Source organism: Sebastes fasciatus, chromosome 3, assembly GCF_043250625.1.
Source record: "Sebastes fasciatus isolate fSebFas1 chromosome 3, fSebFas1.pri, whole genome shotgun sequence".
Taxonomy (NCBI): Eukaryota; Metazoa; Chordata; class Actinopteri; order Perciformes; family Sebastidae; genus Sebastes; species Sebastes fasciatus.
In genome coordinates, this window is record NC_133797.1 from 12,452,208 (window position 1) to 12,478,745 (window position 26,538).

The 26,538-nt window shown below is 38.3% G+C and overlaps 1 protein-coding gene across 2 annotated transcripts in view; it reads left to right on the forward strand.

Moving 5' to 3' along the window:
- The first annotated feature begins 6,953 nt into the window (after positions 1–6,953).
- The window catches only part of hap1 (huntingtin associated protein 1), a 45,982-nt gene continuing 26,397 nt past the window's right edge, over positions 6,954–26,538 (forward strand). Inside the window, exons 1-5 of one of the 2 annotated variants that reach the window (XM_074629017.1) lie at positions 6,980–7,086; positions 11,112–11,167; positions 12,142–12,281; positions 24,492–24,864; positions 25,237–25,425. The gene's annotated coding sequence lies outside the window, so the exon portion shown is untranslated. Of the gene's footprint in view, positions 7,087–11,111; positions 11,168–12,141; positions 12,282–24,491; positions 24,865–25,236; positions 25,426–26,538 lie in introns of both variants that reach the window. The other variant, XM_074629016.1, reaches the window with a different exon arrangement.

The following is a 26,538-nucleotide window of genomic DNA, read 5'->3' on the forward strand; positions in this document are numbered from 1 at the left end:
TTTAATAACTTAAAGATCTTAATGGCTTTTTTGTTTTTAACATTGGGTAAGATGGTGCTATATTGTTTGAATTCATTAATTAAGTGCAGGAAAGTTGGCTTGGTCCCTGACCAGTTTTTCTTATGAATGTCAAATTTGTATATATATATATTATATGTATAATAGTATGATATACAACATGTTGTTTTCAATTTTATCTTGACTAAACTATATAATTACATCAAATAGATTTAATTCAACATTCATCTTAAGTTTCTTTTGTAGAAAGTTGGCTACATGCATCCAGAACATTGTTGTATACATAGTGAAAAAATAGATGAGAAAGACTCTCTTTTTATAGTCCACAGAAATCACACTTATAATCAATATCCAGTCTGAATCTTTCTAACACAAGTTTTACTGGATAAATTATATATAATATCTTGAAAGACACTTCCTTTCGTTTGTTATTGATACAGTATTTATCACAAATTTTCCAAGCTTTCTCTCTCTGCATATCCTCAAATAAACAAGACCAAAAGCATCTAGATAAAGGGACAGAAACATAACTGAGTGTGTTCAAAATATGTTTATTAGAGCACTTCTCTTTCACTATATTAGTGCCTCCAATATAAATTTATATACAGTATATATAAAACTTTCAACATAATCTTCTGAATTAAAAAGTTCAACAGTACCAGAGTTTCGTAGAAGTTTAAGGACACTTTCTGGTATGGCTAGATACTGTAGTTAGATAACACCCCTTTCGTGCACCTGTATGACGACTTGACCACACCTTGATTACGGCACGAAACCAGACAACAGAATGAGTCACTGCAGCAGCAGCCGGGAAACCATACGCTGTCAGAGGGACTGCTCACACTATTTATTTACTGAGAAACAGAGATAATAGACTGTGTATGTTTGTGTCATGTGTTTGACACAATCTTTTTTTTCTTCCTTTTCTGACAATAGTTTCTTTGGAGAGAGAGAGAGAGAGAGACAGGGAGAGACTTAAAAAAACACCAGTACAAGAAAAAACAGGAACAAAATGGACCCACACACCTCCCTGTTGGAGATGTTTATCATGTGAAAAGTAGTTAGGCTGGATAGATCCTCCTTAGGCATTTTAATCCTGTGTGCTAAATAGTACATACAATAGTTGTTATAAATAAATCTCACGATTTACAGTTGCTTCTGTAAAACTGGATTATAAAATCAGTGAAATCACAAAAAGTAAAATTCTTGTTTTGTCCCATCGGCAGTCCAAGAGATAAATGTCGCATTCTCCCTCCCCCGTTCCATTACATTCACTTCACAACAAGTCGTTGCCAGGCACAGGTCAACCTCAGCCATTTATCCGTTTTTTCCACACTAACTGATGATCCCACGTGATACCAACGTCGTTTTGCTATTGACTCTCAAACCTTGTTAGAAGTGGGAACTAAATGTCAGATATCTTCCATGGAGATAAACAAAACATTCATTTTGGACCCACCAACATTTTTTAAATGATTAATTCACAATCAGAATATTTTTTTAGGAAAAGCCATACTTTTATTCGGCACCTTTCTAAAGGCTCTGTGGATGTGTTATTTAAAAAAAATATATATTTGTCTACATAAAATGTTATTAATAAGACCTTTAAAGAAATTCATAATGATAGAGTGATTGAAAAATACTACATGCAGCAAAAGATGTATCTGGTTTTTTTTTGCTGACTCGTTTTAGACTTGTGAAAGTGTGGAAAATAATGCAATCCCTCCACCTATAGTCACTGATGGTGCAGTGAAATGTGTCTAGCTGCCTACAGTATTTGACACATCCAGACTCAGATAGGTCAGGCTGGATACTATGTCCTGCCTCGGGGCACATTGCCATGGCTCTCTCCTTTGTGTCCACTGTGACAGTCATCATCTGTGCCTCCTAGAATGAAAGAGACAGGGACGGAGGGGGACAAGGCACTGCTGGTTATATAGGCCATTATATTAGTCAGAGTGAATGTGTGGACTGACAGCCCTCTCTTTAAAAATAGCTGCAGGCCCAATTGACATTCTTGAGTGTCCATGCATATTGCTTGAGGGGCTTGATGTTTATTAGACTATTCACTGTATGGGACAGTGTAGCTTCATAACTTCTCAGAGCTGTTACTCGTCCTTGTATTTTGCATATCTTTGACTTGTTTTGGCTCTCTCAGATATCCCTGGATAGTGGACACAGGCAGGGGCAGCGGTGACATGAATGGAGCCATTGTTTTGAACACAGCAGCCTCTTTATTTTGAAAACCAGCCAGGAATTAAAAGAGTGGGATTCTTTGGGACTTCAGCTCATTCTGACTCTGTCAGAGACACCTGGCTTTTTAGTTCAGCACTAATTTAATGTTTAGCTTTTGATGTCAATCTCTTTTATATAGAAACTAGGGCCAAAGTTTATGCGATAATAATAATGCAATTTTTTTTTAACGGCACTAATTTCTTTAAATTAATCATTTTTAGGTCGTAGAGGGCTCAACGGAGGTTAAATAACAGAACTTGCACTAAATTTTAGGCAAGGAAAAACTGACATGACCATTTTCAAAGAGGTCCCTTGACCTCTGACCTCAAGATATGTGAATGAAAATGGGTTCTATGGGTACCCACGAGTCTCCCCTTTACAGACATGCCCACTTTATGATAATCACATGCAGTTTGGGGCAAGTCATAGTCAAGTCAGCACACTGACACACTGACAGCTGTTGTTGCCTGTTGGGCTTGAGTTTGCCATCTTATGATTTGAGAAATGTTTTATGCTAAATGCAGTACCTGTGAGGGTTTCTGGACAATAATTGTCATTATTTTATGTTGTTAATTGATTTCCAATAATAAATACAGATATACATTTGCATAAAGCAAGCATATTTGCCCACTCCCATGTTGATAAGAGTAGTAAATACTTATCAAATCTCCCCTTAAGTTACATTTTGAACAAATAAAAAATTTGCGATTAAATATTTTAATCGATTGACAGCCCTAATAAAAACATTCTCTCTCACTGAGAACAAGTTAGAGGAGCTCATGTTTAGGATGTTCTCCTTATGTTGTCTGTCTCTATAATATGTCACATCATAGATATACTTACAAAGTCAGAGAGTTTTCTGAATGTGCTGTAGGCAGGGGTCAAAAAGATGTCTGCACTGGATGTCTGACATACTTGGCTCCAGTCATGACCTGTGTAACCTCCCAGCAAACAGACCATGAATCTCACTGTACGCTTGAATCTGTCTTTCACTCCAAGGGCAGAGGACACGCTGATATGATGTCCCTGCTTTACAATACTCGCCTGTTTCGCTCTCTCTGGTCCTCTGCGTCTCGCCCCGCAGGAAATGGCCCCATTGTCCTTGGGAGAGGAAGTGGCCTGCAGCAGACCACTATAGCTCACTGAATTGATGGAGACTCTGGTAAATTATTAATCACCCCTTACAAATGGAAGACATGCAGATACTGTAGCGTTCGCTGTCCACTGAGGAATATTTTGGAACAATGGACAGTGGAGCTGCAGTTGACCACCAGGAGAGAGATACTGTGTGTACTTTGAGTATAAAGATGTGTTTTAGTAGCTGTATCATTTACTGACTTAGATATGTGTAAACAGGAAACCAAAAAAAATAGAACAAGAAAAAAAGTTGTTGTTAATTTGACCAGATTCAGTCCAAGAGACGCTGAGCATGATAGATAGATCTATCTGAGATAGATAGAGAGATAGATAGTAACTTTATTGATCCCGAGGGAAATAAAGTTATTGCTTGATAGTTCATTTATGACCTTGGAAGCAACAGTTGACAAAACAATCTCCACTCAAAGTTCACTTACTTGCTACTTCTGGAGCTTTTGACCCATATCACACAGTCTTCATGGAGTTAGCTCACCTCTCATGGAACTGCAGATGTTCAAACTTTACATTATTGAGCACTTCTAGGACTTCTTGTCCATGCTGGCTTAGAAGTTAAGCTTGTAAACAGCAGACAAAACGATTCCCACTCAAGGTCCACTTATTTGCTTGTTCAGGAGCTTTCGACCAGAACAAGCAACATTTTGTCAAATGCAGAGAAGCATTTAATCCTGTGGCATGTACAGCTTTTGTTACTCCGTGAGACAAATTGACCAGCTTGATTGTGAATTTCTAAATTTAGATATTTTTTTAATTAATGATGTAATAAAGATATGCACAAAAGTTAACACATAACTGAGCAAGAGATCTTAGAACCAGACGATAATGACTACACTCTTTCTGTTCATTCAGACTTTTTACCACTAGAGGTAGACAGAGACTCACACAGACAGTTAACACTGCGAGACTGGAGGCATTTGTTGGGGTCAGATCAGATGTGTGTGAGTTTTTTTGTGTGTGTGTGAAAGTTTGAGGGTGCGCAGTCCGTGCACATTCTCAGGCGGGCTTGGTGGTTGACTCTCAGGATTAAAATAGCTCAGAATTTGGTCCAGTCACATGTGGTCGTCCTTACTAGTTTGGGAAGATAAAGTAAGAGAGGCAGCTGAAAATAACCGCAGATGTTCTTTCAATGGCACACATAACAATCAGACAGATGTTAAGCTTCTAAAGGTCATAGTTGTTGGTCGTTGGAAAGGGATCTGCTTGAGATCACAAACTGTATATAAGGATGGACGACGCGTCTCCACTTCCTCCCAATGTACAGAAATGGAGCCAAAATATCCCGAATACAGGAGCTGCCGTCTTGAGATTTTGACGTCATTTGGAGCCAGAGTCTGCGCAGTAGTGATCGGGCGATGGAGTTGCGGTATCGAGGTCACCTGCCAGAACCAATCGCGAACCGAGCACGGCTGCAGCTTGTCACCAAGAGAGAATCACAGCTGCCAATCATGACGTCTCACCCCCTTTTTATAGCATCAAATAACTAATTAAAACCAAACTTAGCAGAAATCCTGAACACTTGAACATACATCAGCGAGATAAGAACTAATAATAATATTACAGAAACGTGACAATTTGACGTGTGTGTGTGTGTGGGGGGGGGGGGGCTTTATGACCTATACTGCAGCCAGCCACCAGGGGGCGATTTGAGATGTTTTGGCTTCACTTTTGGGGAGCTGTCCTGTCCTCCATCTTTGAGATAGGCCTATTTGAGTACATCATCAACACTTCTATCTGTTACAGGTATTACATCTGCTAAATGATATCTAATCTTTGTTTATTTATAAGCAGTGCAACCCTTCATATGCTTATAGTGTTGACATAGGTATGTGTCCAGCAGCTAGCATCACCTGTCACACTGTGTCAGATAGGACAACCAAAAATATCAACAGGGTGTGATGTGATTTCTCTGGCTTAAAGTGGCAGTAGGCAGTATATTTTTGGCATAATTTGGCTAAAATTCCATAATAACCTTTCAGCATAGTGTAATTCAAGTGATCTGAGAGAAAACTAGACTTCTGCACCTCCTCATGGCTCTGTTTTCAGGCTTTAAAAAATCTAGCCTGTGACGGGAGACTTTGACCAATCACAGGTCATTTCAGAGAGAGAGCATTCCTATTGGCTGTGCTCCGGTCATGTGAGCGGTGCTTGGCATTCTCTGAAGAAATCTCAACATGGCTGCCGAGTCACAAACTTTCTCATTTTACAGATAAACAGTACACTACAAGATGATTCTGAAAACTTTTGAGGCGAGAAATAGGCATTAACGTAACATAATATTGATTCATATTTGATCAGCGCTGCCTAATTTGACCGGACAGCAGATCCCAGGTCAGCTTTGACTGTTTGTTTTCCTCCGGTCTGTGAAATCTTGCAGATGCCGTTAGGAACACCAGAGGACACCGGTTTCATGTACTAATGTCAGGATATAGCGACTGTTTTATAAAAATAACTTTTTTAAAATCATATTTGCTCAAATCCCGCCTACTTCAGCTTTAAATACTTTGCATGTGACCAGTTGCTAAAGCCTTGTTTAATTTCCACATAAGTCCATTATTCTCTCATATATAAAAAGATAAGAAAGAAAATCAAGAAATCCCTGCAGGTTGACTGGAAACCTGAACACTTGCTGCAGCAGTTCATCAGTTTATTGGCCCACCTCAATCAAATATCAGTCCTACAGCTAAGAATCTTGGTATCATCTTTGATCGGAATATGACTTTTGACCATCATGTCACTAAACTTGTCCAGACCTGCTTCCAGTTAAGAAACATTGCAAAAATCAGATGCATCTTGTCCTCCACGGATCTTGAACTTTTAATTCACACTTTCATATTCTCCCGTCTAGACTATTGTAATTCCCTCTACACCTGCCTCAGTCAATCTGCTTTAAATCGCCTACAGGGGGTTCAAAATGCAGCGGCCAGGCTATTAACCAGAACTAGCCATCGGTCTCACATCACCCCTGTTCTGGCATCCCTCCATTGGCTCCCTGTAAAATTCAGAATCAACTTTAAGATCTTGCTAATTACATTTAAGGCACTGCATGACCTCGCCCCCAGTTACATTGCTGATTTCCTTGTTCCACATTCGACCTGTCGAACACTTCGATCCTCTAATCTCGGCCTTTTATCGATCATCCGCTCAAACTGCAAAACAAAAGGTGATCGGGCCTTTTCTGTCTTAGCCCCAACTCTCTAGAATCACCTCCACCAATCTATTAGAGCTGCTGAATCTCTGGACTGTTTTAAGCGGCTTCTAAAAACCCATCTCTATAGGCAAGCCTTTCTATAGACCTCATCCACATGTGTGTTTGTTTGTGTTTTATCTGTTTCTTAATGTTTCTGTGTGTCATATTGTAATTTTTTTCATAGTTTGATGTTTTTTTCTTGTGTGAAGCACTTTGTAACGGTGTGCTTTAAAAGGTGCTATATAAATAAAACTTTACTTACTTACTTACTACAGCCATCATTTTTATGTGGACTTAAAAATAGATAGTCTCAGTGGTTCAATGCATTTCGTTAAAGAACTACATGTCCCATGATGCTTCGCTTTCAAGATGACCAAATGGAACACAGAGCGGAGCAGCCGTTGAGGAGGTTGTGACAGCTGAGCTTCAAGTTTGCTGAGAGAAGAAACTTCAGCGCCGACTAACGACCTGAACACGACTGATATAAACATGTAAGTTCAATCTGTTCCCCCTGTCTTTACCGCTTACTGTCAGTTCTACAGTTGACATGGCGGAGTATGTTTCTTAGACTGTCCTAACTTGGTGAGATATAACCATATAACCGCTGCAGGGTGGAGGTGTTGATGTTAACGGTTCAAGTTGTTCCGTTATTAATATCTTTATAACACTTAACGCTGACTAACATTTAACCTTTGTGACACTTTGTGGACAGACGGGAAGAAGCGGTGCTAATAAGGTATATCTGTAGCTAAGCTAGCTAACTTATGTCTTTGCTAATTAACCTGTGTTCTCTCATAATGATAGCTGTTAACTCTGGTCAACGCTCAGCCCCTTGTGACGTCATGAGGTTTAAACTGTTACTTTACAGCACAATGTTAAACACAGTCACTTTTATCAGTAACCGTTAACCTGTTAGAGTAAAAACCATTAACCTGTTAGAGTAAAAACCATTAACCTGTTAGAGTAAAAACCATTAACCTGTTAGAGTAAAAACCATTAACCTGTTAGAGTAAAAACCATTAACCTGTTAGTGTAAAAACCATTAACCTGTTAGAGTAAAAACTATTAACCTGTTAGAGTAAAAAACATTAAACTGTTAGAATAAAAAACATTAACCTGTTAGAGTAAAAAACATTAAACTGTTAGAGTAAAAACCATTAACCTGTTAGTGTAAAAACCATTAACCTGTTAGTGTAAAAAACATTAACCTGTTAGAGTAAAAACCATTAACCTGTTAGAGTAAAAACCATTAACCTGTTAGAGTAAAAAACATTAACCTGTTGGAGTAAAAACCATTAACCGGTTAGAGGTTAGAGTAAAAACCATTAACCTGTTAGTGTAAAAACCATTAACCTGTTAGTGTAAAAACCATTAACCTGTTAGTGTAAAAACCATTAACCTGTTAGAGTAAAAACCATTAACCTGTTAGAGTAAAAACCATTAACCTGTTAGAGTAAAAACCATTAACCTGTTAGTGTAAAAACCATTAACCTGTTAGAGTAAAAACCATTAACCTGCTAGTGTAAAAACCATTAACCTGTTAGAGTTAAAACCATTAACATGTTAGAGTAAAAACCATTAACCTGTTAGAGTAAAAACCATTAACCTGCTAGTGTAAAAACCATTAACCTGTTAGAGTTAAAACCATTAACCTGTTAGAGTAAAAACCATTAACCTGTTAGAGTAAAAACCATTAACCTGTTAGTGTAAAAACCATTAACCTGTTAGAGTAAAAACCATTAACCTGCTAGTGTAAAAACCATTAACCTGTTAGAGTTAAAACCATTAACATGTTAGAGTAAAAACCATTAACCTGTTAGAGTAAAAACCATTAACCTGCTAGTGTAAAAACCATTAACCTGTTAGAGTTAAAACCATTAACATGTTAGAGTAAAAACCATTAACCTGTTAGAGTTAAAACCATTAACATGTTAGAGTAAAAACCATTAACCTGTTGGAGTAAAAACCATTAACCTGTTAGAGTAAAAACCATTAACCTGTTAGTGTAAAAACCATTAACCTGTTAGAGTTAAAACCATTAACATGTTAGAGTAAAAACCATTAACCTGTTAGAGTTAAAACCATTAACATGTTAGAGTAAAAACCATTAACCTGTTAGAGTAAAAACTATTAACCTGTTAGAGTAAAAAACATTAAACTGTTAGAATAAAAAACATTAACCTGTTAGAGTAAAAAACATTAAACTGTTAGAGTAAAAAACATTAAACTGTTAGAATAAAAAACATTAACCTGTTAGAGTAAAAAACATTAAACTGTTAGAGTAAAAACCATTAACCTGTTAGTGTAACAACCATTAACCTGTTAGAGTAAAAACTATTAACCTGTTAGAGTAAAAAACATTAAACTGTTAGAATAAAAAACATTAACCTGTTAGAGTAAAAAACATTAAACTGTTAGAGTAAAAACCATTAACCTGTTAGTGTAAAAACCATTAACCTGTTAGTGTAAAAACCATTAACCTGTTAGAGTAAAAACCATTAACCTGTTAGAGTAAAAACCATTAACCTGTTAGAGTAAAAAACATTAACCTGTTGGAGTAAAAACCATTAACCGGTTAGAGGTTAGAGTAAAAACCATTAACCTGTTAGTGTAAAAACCATTAACCTGTTAGAGTAAAAACTGCATAATAAAAGCACAAGTTGTGCTACAGACACAGTATTTGATACATACTGTTTAATACCCAGTTATATTAATAACTGAAGAATGCAGTGCACTTTAAAAATGTTTAATGTTTTGATGCTGTTCATTTTAACAGTGCTCTTTCAAATGAATATCTTTAATATTTGTTCTATTATATATGAAAAGTTGTGTGATGGTTATGAGACACACAACCAAAGAGAGACAGATTCATTATTATTTTCCCTAAGGCTGTTACATGAAAGGTAATCATGTGCTCCTTACTTCATACAGTATCTAATACCTGGAGCTCATTTTGTGTTAGCAATCTTTTCCATTCAGCTTTAGTGATGCCAGTTGATTAACCTGTTAGAGTAAAAACATCGCTTTTCATCTTTGACCTCTCCTGCGTGAAAGCACTCCAGTACTAACCTGGTGGTTAAAAGAAGTAATCCCCTCCTTGCATAGTAACAATGACCTCTCTTTACCTTTAGTTTCACTGTAGTCACACAGCAAGAGACTCACAGAAGGTGCACCCTCCTATACACATATACACCGGTGGGAAATGAATGGCACCTTTGTGTGTAAGCCGGCCCATTATTCACTGTGTATTCAAAACAACTGGCATCACTGAAGCTGAATGCAAAAGATTGCTAACACAAAATGAGCTCTAGGTATTATATATTGTATGACGTAAGGAGCACATGATTACCCTTCATGTAACAGCCAAGGGGAAAAGAATAAGGAATCTGTCTCTCTTTGGTTGTGTGTCTCATAACCATCACACAACTTTTCATTTATAATAGAACAAATATTAAAGATATCCGTTTGAAAGAGCACTGTTAAAATGAACAGCATCAAAACATTAAACATTTTTAAAGTGATCTGAATTCTTTTTTTTTAGTTATTAATATAACTGGGTATTAAACAGTATGTATCAAATACTGTGTCTGTAGCACAACTTATGCTTTTATTATGCAGTTTCTGCATTTAAATCATACTTGTGCTAATATATTTAAGGAAGTTATTGCTTGTCTGCTTCAGTTCAGACAAGTTTGGCTTCTCTTTTTAATGAAAATGAAATTAAATGTTGTTGAAAAACGTGTCTATGTTCCTCAAGATACAAAGTTATAGATAAAAAAAAACTAATTATGAATTTGGCTCCAAAAAGCAGATATCATGTAGCCACTTATCCAAAAATGTTTTTAAGACCCTCTAATATTGCTTGAACACGAACAATGCGATGCAGAATGGAAATTTCATTTCAGTTCTTGACTTGTTTACTTCTTTGCTCAGGATTTCCACAAGCACTGTTCATGATTGTAATCTTTCGGTGTGTCCTTACAACATTTGGAACAAAGTCCGGACTCCTCTGATCATATTATTGGGTTTATTTGATCTTTTATTATTTGAGAAGTTGAATTCTGATTATCAAGAGCCTCAGAGAACACACTATTACCAACATTACTCTCTGTATTTGGAGTAGTTTAACGGTTTCATTTTAGCCACAGTAACAATCTGGTGAACTAGAGTATCTTTTTCATTTATTTTTTTATAGAGTAATCTTTTTTGCTTTTCCGTCCTTTTACTTAGGGATTGAAAAGCAAAACCATTTCAATAGCCGATTACTTTAAATGCTGACCGATGCCACATTGTACATTAAGAAATAATTTTCTGTTATATTAGTAAACATGTTTGTGAAGTGTAGCGGTGCTTCCTTTAAGGAACAGATTCAGCTCAAAGAGTTCAGCATAGGAATTTAAGCTCCTTATTGTTTGGACGTGTTGTCTGACGCAATTGAACATTTTAGCTATTTGCTATGATATCATGACCGTATCAGGTTACATGTTAGATAACAGAGGAGGTGGCATTCTTGCAGCTATTTTAGAAGTGGAAGAGTGGAAGATCGAGAAGAAACTACAATGCCCTTTTTTGGTAAATATGCAATCCTTAAATAAGACTCGCCTAAAGTGTGAAATATAAGCAATCAGACCAGAATCTATCTCAAATGTCAGTTGTTCAGTTTTTAAATGTTTGGAAATGAAATTGCCCTACTTCAGTATGATGTTGCTCAGAGCATATGAGAAGAAAGTCAAGTAGCATAAATAGTACTGGTCTTTGTTTTGTGATCATGTCTTTCCAGTATACTTGTTTTTGTTGTTATAACTGAATTAGAGTGTGAGTTTTGTCCCCAGTATTATGTTAAGCCAGATTTAACAAACAGTGGCGGCCTCTGTGAGCTTCATGTTAAACTGTACACACCACCACTGACGTTATCTATGAGTTACAGTGTTTTCAATACTCCCTCAGGATGTAGCCTAATCCCAGATAAGTATAAACGGGCAAGATAAATTCAGGACCAAATGATGTCAAGGTAGACATTATGTTGAATTAGTTAAACAGAAGAAACATACATTTATGAAGAGGGTAAGACATCCACAGGCCTTTGTAACAAAATAGCACAGTTTTGTTCAGTTTTAGATAGCTATTAACTAATCACTGATTACTGTCTGTAAATCAGTGACCATTAGTGCACTGCTGGTGGAAACAGACTTGGCATTGTTGCTGTGATAAAGGCTGAACTATAGACGATGTAAATCTAATTTGGATAGTACAGTAGAAAGCAGAGCCTGAAGCTTTACAGTGTTTCGCTGATGCAAAATGACTGTTCATGAGGAAGCGGGACATCCTGACCAGCTGCTCTAGTACAATAACCTGAACAATTGCTGTCTCACACACCTCTTGCTCTTCTTTCAAGTTAAGCTTGTGTCTGCTCATTGTTTCCCTGGCACACACTATAATAAACCAGCACGCCTTTTCCCTGTATGTCCCTCCTCCTCCTCCTCTCTTGTTCCTCCTTACGGCCCCACCTCCACCCCGCCTCACTGTTGCTTTCTCTCTCCTGACAGGACACACTCAGGACAGGACAGAAGCCGGCCGGTAAAGCAGCCCAGAGAGCATTTCATTTGATGGACACATACTAACTAAAGGAGACGATACCCTACATACACAGAACATCGCATGCTAAGATAACTACTGCAGCAGCACAGTAAGTCAGTTTCACTTCTTTAATTTAATTCTATGGCTTGCTGGCTTGTCCAGTGTTATTAGCATTTGAGCTAATGTCTGTTGCTGTACTCAGTCTGTGTTGATCAGCCTTGATCCAGTACAGATGTTTGTTTTTCTCATGACTGAACTAAATAAAAGGAGGTTTCATCTGCCTAATTGTGCCACTTTGTGCGCAAAGAAGAGAGAATTTATGAGGGATTTACTGCCATATGCTATTTAAGTCTGATGATCATTTTGCCTTAGTTGAGTCAGTCACCGCGATTTTTTTAATTTAGCTTCAGGCTTGTCTCTTTGTACTTTTGAACCAACCCTGCTGATTAGATGTCCCGAGGTAATTTAATTTTCTGCTCTGATTATGTGTTTGTCTCTGGACTGTCAGTTGTGACAAAGAGAGAGAGAGGCTTCCCTTTTTTTTTAGATGTCTGATGTTCTTTTATGTTTAGCTGTTTCTCATCACAACACATAACAATGCCTTTAATCAATCTGAGTAGTTGTGACTGATAACAGACGCTGGCATTCATGGTTGGACATGTTGACCTCATGCTGTAACTGTCATTACAGCTGACAGTTTTTTCTGTTTGTTTAATTTGATCCATTACCAGAGGAGGCTAACAGTTTAAGAAGAGAAAAATTAATGTGGCATGAAATGTGTACTGGGTAAATACACATTTTTCCCATTTAGTAGGTATGAGTAAATCTGACCTTTTTAAAGTCGAGCGCAGAAATGTTAGGCCTTGTGTTAAGCTTTCTGTCATTTCAAAGACCCGTAGGGATGAACAGTAACCTGCAATACAGCTCAGAAACAGTTAAATCTAGTGTAACCTTGAGGTAGTTAATGTTATGTGTGGATTGACCTCCTTTTTCCCCCAGATTTCAGTTACATATTCAACTCTGGGTTGTGGCATCTCTTATGAGAAGTGCTCAAACTCAGGGAACTTTGCTGCTGAGGTTGAATACAAAGTTTTCTTAAAAATTAAAAGGACAACCAGATGTATTTTAAGATGATAAACTTATTTGAGGTGGATTTAAATAGGGCTCTAGACTGGTGGAATGGTACAGTACATTTAACAAGTACATTTACTCAAGAACTGTACTTAAGTATAATTTTGGGGTACTTTATTTGAGTATTTTCATTTTATGCTACTTTATACTTCTACTCCACCACATCTCAGAGGTAAATATTGTACTTTTTACTCCACTACTTGTATTTGGCAGCTTTAGTTACAAGTTACTTTGCAGATTTAGATTATTAATACAAAATAATTATCAAACTATGATGTATTATTGTAGATTGAGCTACATAGCAGCCTGGGACGATACACCTATCTCCCGATTCGATACTATCACATTACTACGTCACGTGCCGATTCGATATGTATTGCGATTTTAAGTATTGCGATTCTACAAGTATTGCGATTCGATATTACGATTTATCACGATTTTTGTTAACTTTTTTAACACTCTACCATGGGAATAAGTTGAATCATACACTTCTTTGGACTTTTACTTTGGAAAATATCTAAATTGATACAGTAAAAATGTTTGATCTTCAGTATGTATGTAGTCTGAGATGTCATGAAGTCAAATATATCAGTCATCGATTTTTTTCCCCACCCCTACATAGCAGTATATAAAGTAATTAAAATGAGCTCCACCTTTACGAGCTGCAACATTAAAGTGCTGAACACATTAATGCTTCAATAATTATAATCCAATATTATTCTGAAATGGGCCCTTCTGCATAATGAGTACCTTTACTTTTGGTACTGTAAGTATATTTTGATGTTAATACTGTTGTACTTTTACTTGAGTACAATTTTGAATGCAGGACTTTTACTTGGAACTGAGTATTTTTATATTGTAGTATTGCTACTTTTACTTAAGTAAAAGATCTGAGTACTTCTTCCACCTAAAGTCTACTGCCCCTGTCTGGCATAATCTGTCGTTATAGCAACATACAGTAACACTCTTTCAACTCAAAATCCTTTTTGCCGTCCGACTGGGGACACCTAAGGGCTTTTGATAGTGCTAATGGAAATTTGCAGAATGGAATCATTATTTTGACCTTGTCTCTTGATCTGCTAATCACATGTCCATTATAAAGATCACAGCAGTTAGAAGGCAAACTCAGCAGGCTGGCTCTCATAATCTTTAACTTTGAGTCTGACAAGTTGTTATTCCTGCCCAAATCTCAAAGATCTACAGGGTGAGTAAGTCGGAATATGGGTCTGAAGTTTTGCGTGTCCCTTACAGCTCCTGGAGCAGATTTAAGGGACCGCATGTAGAGTGAACAGAGCAGATTGCCCTTTAGAGAGTGACTAATTGGTATTTGGGTTTTTGTAACCACTTTCTTTTCATGTGGAGTTGCTGTCCAGATATAGCTCTCCCAGTTGTCAGGGGGACATTCTCGCTCATGTTAAGGTCCTCTGTACACCGGCCTCTTGTTAGTTTCCCGTGCTCTTTTCCTCCTGTTGCTCTATTTAATCTCTATGTCTGACACTGTCTAGCTGTTAAACTGTCTTTCTCATTTGTTCTCGGCCCACTCATCTGAACACCATACTCTTTCCTAGTCCTGTAATTAGTCGATTAATCACACGCAAATTTGATTGTCATTTATCACACAAAAATGCCAAACATTCACTGGTACCAGCTTCTCAAGTGTGAGGCTTTGTTGCTTTTCATATTATTGTAAACTAAATACATCTGTGCGTTTTTCACTGTTTTCTATGATTCTGTAGATTAGATGACTAATCGATGAATTTAAAAACATGATAAACAGATTCATCAGTATTTAAAATAATCACTAGTTGCACGCAGCCCTACTCTTTCCTGTCATTCTCCAGGTTTTCATCGAAGGAGCCGCCTCCTCTCTATCAGTCCATCTCCCAAGCTGCTCCAACTCTCTTTAATGTGGCAAACTTCAATATTTGTTTTGCATCAGGCAGGCATCATATCCTGTCTTTTGTCATGATGTAGACTCATAATGGTGTTTGCATTGTGCTGACCTCAGCCTGATATGTATACAAAAGATGTTATTAATAGTATAACCGATATCATTTTACAACATATCTGTGTTGTATGAAAGTGATCCGTATGAGATGACACAAAGCTGGCAAACTTCCATTTCTCCACTGTTGCCTCACTCACCTTTTATGGTTAATATCAGAGAATGAATAATAAAGGTGTCCTATTGTGAAAACTTGGCAAAGAACATGTGAGTCTTTTAATGGTTAACCAAACAATTCTCCTAATTCAACTCTATGGAGGAGTCTGCTGCTTCAGATCATTTACAACAGTGATTTTCTTTTAAGGTGATGACTATACGGGGGTGGGGGGGCTCAGCTTTTCTTAGATACAAGTAGGGGGGGCTTCAAGGAAAATAGGAAAAATGGGAACCAGTGATTTACAATAATGAGCACATGATGTCATTCATGGGATTATAATTGTTGTGGCTGTGTCTAGCTGATTAGTGTCAATATGGAAAATGAAGTTGGGGTTATGACTATATTATAGACTGACGGATGCAGGACTTTTAATGTTCTGGGACATGTTACAGTTGAAAAACAAACTTGTCGCTACCCTTTGCTGGACAAACTATAGAGTGGTGACACAGTGTTGAAACGGTCTTTGTCATTTCTGTACTTCAATTTCTTGTAATTTATAGTCTGACATATACGCTGATACGATATATCTGCAATGAGCTAACGTCGGACGATTCATCGGCCGGGTTCTAGTTAAGGCTAAATCTCACTGGACGTAAGCTGAACGTTTTAAATAGATTCACAGTTGGTTGATTTAATACATTATATACAACATAATTTTAGGGCTGTCAATCGATTAAAATATTTAACCGTGATTCATCGCATGATTGTCCATAGTTAATCATGATTAATCACACATTTTTTATCTGTTAAAAATCCATTACGATTTGGAAATCAATTAACAACAAAAACAATTGACAAATATTGTCCAGAAACCCTCTCAGGTACTGCAATTAGCATAAAAAAATATGCTTAAATCATAACATGGCGAACTGCAGCCCAACAGGCAAAAAACAGCTGTCAGTGTGTCAGTGTTCTGACTTTACTATGACTTGCCCCAAACTGCATGAGATTATCATAAAGTGGGCATGTCTGTAAAGGGGAGACTCATGGCTACCCATAGAACCCATTTTCATTCACATACCTTGACGTCAGAGGTCAAGGGACCCCTTTTGAAAATGGCCATACCAGTTTCTCCTCGTCTAAATTTAGTACAAGTTTGAAGCATTATTTAGCCTCCTTCGCATACAATGGATTCCTTAGGTTTTCTAGCTTCATATGATACCAGTATCTTCAATCTAGCTTTAAAACTGAGCCCGCTACAACCTCCGAACAATCGATTACGTTAAAGAAATTTGTGGTGTTCAAACAAATTTGCGTTTACGCGTTATTATTGCATTAACTTGGACAGCTCTACATTATTTATCTCTGAACTATTTGTGGCTACGTGGTATTTGATCATATAATGTGTGTGTGATGATCACTACTAAAACGACATAACAATATTTTATTAACATCTAAAGTTTGCTGCCCAGTATGAAGTCAGTTTGATGACATACTGTACAGAGCTATTAATTCAGTATGTTTTGCTTTCTACATGTTTGCCTGCCTTGTGTGGATTAAAATAGAATAAAGGATCAATTAGATTGTTCAGTAACATGAGCAGCAGAATATTGCACCAGTTGGCATCACGGATAGACATGCATTACTTGTTAAACATCATATTGCAGTTTGATTGCTCCATAAAGAGTGTGTGTGTGCAAGCAGGATGCTCGTATAGTGAGTTGTTTGTGGTCTTAATGGTGTGCTCAGATCGTGAACTGAAACACGTCCGCTTATCTCTGGACTGTAACATACTGCAGACGGACGCACTGTTGGGTCATCTTATACTCTTCGCTTGACTGGTTAAAGTTTTGATGATTTTTTTATCACGCTAGCTTTGTCACACAGTATGGTAAGATGGTTACCATGTATACTATGACATGAGACATTTTTCAGAAGTAGTTTATGCTGAACAGTGCAGTAAGGCAGAATATCTCAAAGCATAGAGCCTCATAGCAAAGCCTCTAAAACTCTCTGACATCTAATCATTAAATGACTGCAGTTATCTACACCATGTGTGCATTATTCTCTAGTGTCCTACTGTATGTAGTAGTGGGGTGCATGCTGGATTTAAGTGAGTTTACTTGCACTCTAAGGGATTTAAATCACTTTAAGCAGGCTTTAGTTACTGTTACAAATGTTCTTAAAGATTTTTAAGAAGTAAACAAAGTCAAAGGCAGTCTCATGTTCTAGTCTTTCAACTCTCCTGTTATATTAATAACCTTGGAGAACAGATGTAGACTCCCTGTGGTCCCTCTTGGTTTTGTCAATATTATTATTTTTATTAGGGGCGAGTCAGCAGCTCGCTGCCGGTCCCTCTTGTTTTTGTCAATATTCTTTTTCTTTCTAGGAAATCTGCCTTCCCATACATGAAAATAAACCAAACTTCGCACATAGGTCCAGTCCTATGCCGAACTTTGTCAACTGGCTTTGTGGGCTAATAGTCTTGATGGTGCATCAAAACGTTTTAGTGTAAACCGTACTGTACACAGCTACTGCAAAGTCTCACTAAATATAACTCCAATGTTCATGAAAATAAATTACAAAATTGTGAGGTCATGGTAGATGCAGTATGATAGATTTCAGAATTTTATCTCAAAAAATGCATTTTTGACAGCATTTTGAATTCTATCCTCATATAAACCATTGCAGTCAGTGGAAATGGAGTATCTTTGAATATCAGTTATGGAGCAATCAATCTTTGTGAAAATAAATTCTCAGATAGTATCTCTGTTGTCTAGCTGACGTACGCAAATTCTCATAATTTTGTCTTGATAACTGAATTTTTGACACTAGTTTGAAATCCGCCTTTACATGCAACCCTGGCGATTGCTTCAGTCATAGTGAGAAGTAGCAGTTTCTCACTCGGCAGTAAGCTCAACTTGCTCTTGGTCATCGTCGGCCTGGTGTTTTTGGCTCTAGTCTGCCCTTGTTGGAGGCTTTTTGACCGATTCAGCATGTTCAGTCGGCGGCGGAGCTCGTCGGTGAAAGAAATCACTGATTGGCTGTTCATCTTAAGCAAATCCGTGCACGAGAAGAGAAACGGAAGTGAGGAAAGCACTCTAATACACGGATATTTTGGCTATCTGGAGTGAAGCTAAGTGGTGAGGGAAAGTGGTATGAAAATGTTCAGCAAACGCTGCTTTATTTCATGTACATATCATAACAATGGGTTTTATATCCGCTGCCTTGGTCTTCCCTTTTCACTTTTTAAATGATGAATACAAACTACAGCTACCTGCTGATAGGGAGAGTTATTTTATTCTCACGCAAGCGCAGAACGTACGTGGTAGTTGGTCGTTGGGTGTACTCTTTGCGATGTGCAGCTTTTTGGCCAAGACACAGGCAACCTTTGTCGACGCTACTTCTTTGACGGTATGGTGTGCCTGGGCCTTTAGGTTGTGAGTTTGAAACACCGTTGAGGCCAAACAAATATGCTGTAATGCCTTAAATGTTTAATGATAATGGACCCTCCTGTATTTCTCATTTGGCTTCCTTCTTCTTCTTCTTCTTCTTCTTCTTCTTCTTCTTCTTCTTCTTCTTCTTCTTCTTCTTCTTCTTCTTCTTCTTCTTCTTCTTCTTCTTCTTCTTCTTCTTCTTCTTCTTCTTCTTCTTCTTCTTCTTCTTCTTCTTCTTCTTCTTCTTCTTCTTCTTCTTCTTCTTCTTCTTCTTCTTCTTCTTCTTCTTCTTCTTCTTCTTCTTCTTCCTCAACATGGCCGGCCCCGACTCACAGCTAAGCAGCACCTATAATTACTTTCCTTCTTATTCCCTTCAACCCACATCTGTTGTTTTGCATCACACAGAGGCTCTTTTGTCATAATTTGGTTCAATGACTCATGAAAGGTCATTTGAAGTTTGGTCACACGAATAAGCAAGGACCAAGTGCATGCTGCCCGCCAGATATTCATTTAATTAATGAAAAGTTCACTAAAATTGCCTGTTTTGTACCAAAGCTACAGTAAGTACTTCTGAAAAAAGTTTTTCTCCCTATCTGCATAACTTTTCGTTCCATGGCAGTTTAGGAGGAGTGCCAAATTGTACACTGTTTATTTGTTTCCACTTCATTTCATTTGAAGTTTTAAGATATACTGTTGTAGTTCATTTTTTTCTGATTTCTATATGTTTAAGATGACCAACACTGCTACAACATCCCAATCACAGTAGATAATTCTGATTTCAATGAGCTACTACTACTACGACAGTTTTTCCTGTTTTCTGAGCAGCGTTAAGTTCAGAGTTGTAGATCCCCTCGGCTGGTTACAGAAGAAGTCAAAAGAAAATAGCCTTCTGGCTAGCGTGCAGAACATGACTTACTCAACCTGCTAGTGTGCTGTAGGGAGTACCCATGTCTCAAATGCACCCTTCCTTCAGCCCCTTCAGTGTAGGTGTCCTCTCTCCGTCCCCCCCCCTCCTTCCATCTCTCTTTCACTCCTGTGTGCCTCTGCTCACGTACACAACCTCCTGGAAGGGCATTGTTTGCACAGAGTACCAACATAGAGCTTTTCAAACACCCTTTACCTCCGTTGAGTTCAGCTCAAGTCCAGTCCAGGCTCCAAGGTCAAAGGCAGGATACAGTTTCAGTTCACACGTGACTTAAAACCAGTACCATAAAACACCAGCCTTTCTTACTGTAGTTAATTTAGTTATTATTTTATTATTAATGCCACATTAACTCTGCTTACAGTTCACTTTCAGAATCCCCTGATGGCATTTTAAGTTTGTATTGGCCAGTTATTCTGTTGCTGTTTTCTGAACACAGAGGTCGGTGCACTAATCTTCTCTGCAGCTCCATTATGTTCCGTATGAATGAAGCCCTAGCTGATTACTCAGCTTCTCTCTGGCATCCTGCCCAGCACAGTAAAAAGATGAGAATACAGAGGAGGGAGAGATGGCCAATAACCATGTCCCCTAGTGTCACCCCTAAGTGGCTGACAGGGTCTCGCTCGACTGCACGTTTAACAAACCAACAGTGTGTTTCACTCACTGCTAAATTGGAACTGACACAGCGTTCATGTGAAAAGCTTGGACATGCCCGTTTTCTTTCTCTCGACATGAATACATACTGTAGCTTTTGTTTTGTTTGCATGTGAAATTAAGATATTTTTATACCAACAGAGTAAATGAATGTTATTCTGTCGTGGGTAAATGAGAACCTTTACTCTCCTCACACCACACATACTGTGTAGATTTACTATCAAAAATGGTCGGTGTGATGGGGGTGAATATAAAAGCTGAAGTGTGTGCAGGTGGCGTGACTCCTCTTACATCTATAAGAGAGAGAGGATTGATGGGGAAGTGTTGGCCACAAGCCAAAACACTCAGCTGATTGGATGGAGAATTGGGAATAGACCAACAAGGATGAAGGGAAATAAAGGGCTTCTGGTGGTGATAGTGATACTAGTGCTGGGGGGGTCAGCTCAATTCAAGTGTAACCAGATGGGTGTGTTATCATGTGTGTACGCAGCTGCAGTCTTCAGCTGTGTGTGTCATGTGCGTATGACTCGCCCTGTACTTAACACGATAGGCTAGTAGCTGTTGCTTTAATTGGGCCTAACCCTTTGCCCTCTAGCCAACATGTTTTATTGACTGCAATAACTGGGTCGAGGTATCAAGTGTCCTATTGTTACCAGCCTGGGTAAATGAAACCACTGTGTGACTTGAATTTATGAGATGAGCATTATTCTAACATTAATACGCAGCTTTTTGAACTGTATGAGAGTATTTTTGATATAAAATCTGTCAGAGTCATTACATGCTGCAAGACATGCAGTTTAACATCTTTGTCATGAAAATATTTCTGTGTATTTTGACTTTCTTATGATCACTTCCATACACACAGCATTATGTTTTTATGCTTGTAGTGTGTATATTACCACTTTCATGGTTGCCTTTATAGTATGGAAATATGGTGCTGTGCCGTCAGATATTATTATATAAACCAGAGCTAAATCCATCCAAAGTTTCCATTTTCTTTAACCTCTTCCACTCCTTGAGGGCGCCGGCGCCCTTGGCCGACTTTACTTTTTTCGGAGGTTGAAGCAGGCTCAGTTCTAGAGCTAGTGAAGGTGCTTGTATCATATGAAACTATAAAACCTAAGGAATCTATATCATGCTAGCATGTTGGGAAGAATGTTACAAAGTTACGCTACATTTTGCAGAGGAAAAAATGGCATGGCGATTTTGAAAGGGGTCCCTTGACCTCTGACCTCAAGATATGTTGATATGTTACATATGTATGTGTCTTATGATAATCACATGCAGTTTGGGGTAAAAACCATGCAGTTTTATGCATGCAGTACAAATGTGTTATTTTATTCTAAAAATGGTGTGCTTGGATGTTTCTGCACGCTGGGGTCCCTAAACAGTCTTGGAATTGCATAATTTGGGTATCAATGTAAAGCTGAGACTCTTGTGGGTTCACCGCATACATTGACCCCATACTTCTATTCTATAATGTTCGTAGCCCTAAAACATTTTCTTTAATTAATTAATCAATATATTTTTTTAATTTCTTAGCTATGACTAGAACAACTTGAAACACAGTGCTGAGCTGCATCTCAAATTAATCTTAAGGTTCCCAGCTTTCAGATGATGTACACAACTTCTATGTGACATACAGTATACTGCTGACCTGCTATCTCCCCCTAAAGACGCCCTGTACCCCCCTAAAAAAGACAAAAACGGGTCTATGAAAAAGAGGGGGGGAGTGAAAAAGGTTAAAGACAAAACTGCATACATTATACACTCAGTTGCCAGTTTATTAGGCACACCTAGTTAAACCTAATGCAATCTAATAAAACAGTCGTGCAATAAATCCCCCCCTTCATGCAGCTTATGGTCATTTTTGAAGGATGTTGTTTGTTGTGGAACTGTATTACATTAGAGAGAGGTGTTTCTGTTATTTAGCCTACCCTCATTGATATAAATTTGTCGTATTAGACTGCATTAGATTTAGCTACAGTACATATAGGTGTACCTTTCAACATAAGACTCTTCTTTTCCAGATGTGTATGTTATTGTGCAATACTTTAATTAGGTGGCACATACATTGTATGGCATCTGCTTTATGTCAGAGACCACACTGAATCAGTCACAGATCAGTACATACTGTATGCAATAAGACACAGTCTTCTAGCTGTAGCTACTGGCGTTTCTGTGTGTGATCCATATAGTATGTACTGCCTCATACTGTGTGTCTTTTTAAAAGGGGTGTTACAGTTATGAGCAACCTGATCTGTGTGTAGCTTCAGGCAGGGGTAACTCTATATGTGTGACCCACAACACAGACAAGAGGCCAGGCCCTGTTTTGCTTCTAGTGAAAAGCTATTTAATCAAACAAAAGGTTTGATGCTGGGAGAGTTCAGGTCTTTTGAAAAATGAATGAGTCTCAGTTACTACTGACATGATTAGATCTAGCCTTTAAGATGCTTTCTTTGCCAGTTACTGTTTTATCACAGATCGATAGTATGTTAGAGTAGGGCTGCACAAATAAATAAAAAAAAGGTTTGAAAAATACAGTATGACCCGCTCCAATTTCCAAATCAGATGAGGCTGCAGTAACTAGTTTGAGAGATGTTATATACTTGTTTTTTGGTCCAATAATGGTTCTATAAAATTTCCATGGTAAAACAAAAACTTTCATTACATTTACAGAGTAAATGTTAAGCAATGTCAAAGTTCTTCACTTGATTTGTTGCAGGAAAATCTGAAAGATTGAAAACAAACTCACGTCGTCACGCCATATTGCAGTCCAGGCATACAGTGCTGTAGATGATTGCAATGTCCGGCAAAATAATTGTAATATTAGTGTCGTGCAGCGCTTTATTGGAAACTATAAACTTAAGAAATCCATTAGCACCAGTCATGCCATGCCAGCAAGGAGGCCTAATAACGCTCCAAATTTAGGCAAAATTGTAGAGGAAAAACTGGCATGGTCATTGTCAAAGAAGTCCCTTGACCTTTGACCTCAAGACATGTGAATGAAAATGGGTTCTATGGGTACCCACGAGTCTCCCCTTTACAGACATGCCCACTTTATGATAATCACATACAGTTTGGGGCAAAAACCATGCAGTTATTTGCATGCAGTACAAATGTTATTTTCACCCATTCTAGAAATGGCGCAATTGAATATTTCTGCATACTGGGGTCCCTAAACAGTTTTGGAATTACATAAATTGGGTATCACTGTAAAGCTGAGACTCTTGTGGAGTCAATGAGCCCAGTTGTATTCATGTGTGGCGATCATCTTAGTCACCATTGAAGCCATTTCATATAATGAGACCATTTTTTGAAACTTGACCTCACTGTATAAAATGACCTGCGGTGACCTCTAGGATAATCACAGCCTCATGAAACTTTACAACCACAAACTAGAGACCTAGAGCATTCAGAGGATGGATGACCTTCCTAAGTAGATTGACAATAAGGGGGTTTCCGAGCAGTTTCCAGAACAGAATTGCTCATCATCCAATCGCTGAAAAATGCAGTTCTTGCAGAAATCTCCAAATGTCCTAAGTTTTTGATACCAAATCACGGCATGGCTTTTTCTATGGTATTCCTCAAGGTCTTGGTGTCTTAATGTGGTATTTTGGAGGGATTATTGATAATTTCTTATACATTTTTGAGTGGTAAAAAATGGTTAAATTTAGCGCCAAATCTGTGTAACAAATGGTATCAACCCAAAAACTTATGAGACATAAGTGAGCATGGGAATGGCCATCATATACTTCCATCATAATGTTCAAAGCCCTTATACACTTTCACAATTTATTTTGATTAATTAATTTATTTATTCATGTTTATTTCTAATTTATGACTAGAACAACTTGACACACAGTGCTGCGCTGCATCTTAAAATAATCTTCCGGTTCCCAGCTTTCAGATGATGTACACCACTTCTATGTGACATATACTACAATAAAAACAATAAAAAAGTACTGCTCTACCCTCCTGATAACATTTCTGCACATAGTCCCTGTAAAATTCTAATGTTTCTACTCCCTTTTTTCTCCCCTCTCTTCCTCTTTGTGTTTTTCTCTCTCCAGTCATTACCATTCTCAGCCAATCAGAGCCTGATGCCCTGGAAGCCTGCGTCGTTTCCCTGAGCCACCAGGGGGCCTCAGTCCCGCAGCGGGACACCCAGCTGTGGGTTTGCCTTCACCCTGAACCCTCCAGCCCCAGTCAAGCTGTCCCACCCTGCCTCCTCTCCCTCCTCTTCTCCTCCTCCTGCTCCTCTTTCTTCTCCCTCCTGGCCCCCACAGGCCCACCTGGACTCCCAGTCAGCTTTCTCCCTCCATGAGGGGCGGTGGGAGGCGCCGGGGGCCCTGGATGTGGACCCCCAGCCTCTTTATCTCGATTCACCTGTGAACCTCGGGGACTTGGGGCAACCACCCTGCCACGATGTGTCAACTTTAACAGGTGAGTCATATCTTTTACATATATCTTTTAAAAAGATAAAATGAGTGCATTACCTAGATGTATGAATGAAAACTTCACTCACTCATCAATCTACAAATTACCTATATGTTGATAATACAAAGCACCAAAGGTTAATTCAATTATATTTTGAACAGTGTACACTTATGAGTAAGAAAACAATGTAGGTTTGTAGATCTGTCAGTAGAGGGCAGTGTGCTGTTGTAGGTGACATGTCAGCTTCATTGTGGTTGTTAACGTGCTGCTTCCTTTCTCTTTCTGTTTTTTTCTTCTCTTTCCTCATACATAAACCCATACACTTATTAATCTTTATACAAATGCATACATGTACAAACAAACCCTCCCCACACTCAGACCTTTGTTCAGACCTGCCAGAGTTGGAGATAGTTAGCCTCCTATCAGAGGGTCAGCCCAACTACACTCTTCGAGCAGACAGTGTGTTTGGATACGACAATGACGACTGGCTGCACACCCCTCTGCTGCCGCCAACAGTCGCTCTGGGACTCACACACGAGCAGATTGAAGAGACGCTCAAGTACTTCTGTGAGTACTGTTTTATGTACACTTCACATACAGTATAGTGTGTAGTGATGGAGTTACCAGTGATAGGCTATGTGGGCTTAATTGAAATCAAGCCCCACTTCATGTTCCCCAAATGACCCTTTGACCTTTGATATGAAATATTTTGGGGTGGGTGGTGTGTTGTGTTAAAGTCTGGAGAGGAGTAACAGAAAATGATTAGACCTCATTTTAGGGCATTTTCTTGCAGTGCTTTCATACATACATTGGTTTCTTTTTGCCGTTCATACTGGGCAGGGACGGCTCTAGCCCTTTTGGTGCCATGGGCGAAATTCGGATTTGGAGCCCCCCTCCTTCAAACAAGACAACTTTGTGCAGTTTTTCATTCAGTGTCGTTCACATTTATGCTCTTGAAATGAGACTGTAACCTTTTACGTAGACAAAATATAATATAAATAAATAAAAATATTTCCAGTTTGCAGAGAACATTTTTGCAAGTTATACTGCAGGTTTAAGATAATTATTAACAAAGACAGACAGTCCTAGTGATAGCAAATATTTTTTTTGTTTCAATAAGATGTATTGAAAAGGTGCTATGTTCAATATTCTTTGTTAATACTGTTTAAGTATTTAATTCACTGTAAAACTATGAGCCTTATAGAAGCAAATGTGCAAAAATGAAAACATAGAAGACTAGCATGTAGAACTAAAATCTTCCAAGTCTCTCCAAGTTGTGATGCGCATGGCACGGTGCGCACCCTAATCCCCCCCACCCTGGGTCCCCAGTGCGCACAGCCACAGTGTTACGTTCAACTGCAGCCGGGCAGAGGAAAAAGTGTGAGAAAGAGAGTTACGGGGTGAAAAGTGTATTTCTTTCTTTCTTTCATTTCATTTGTAACCTCAATGCAGAAAATGAGGAAGGGCGCCACCCGGCATTATATTTTTTTAATGTGACAAAGTTAGTGTGTCACTTTTTTATTTGTATTTTGCAAATTAAAAGGAAGGCATAAACGTAAATGTGAAGGCTTACCTATTTTAGAGATTGTTTTCGCCCAGTTTGGTGAAAATATCAGCTGTTTCTGAAACTCAGAAACCCAGTCTTGTTTTATCCTTGAAAGGGATAGAAAGAGTACATAC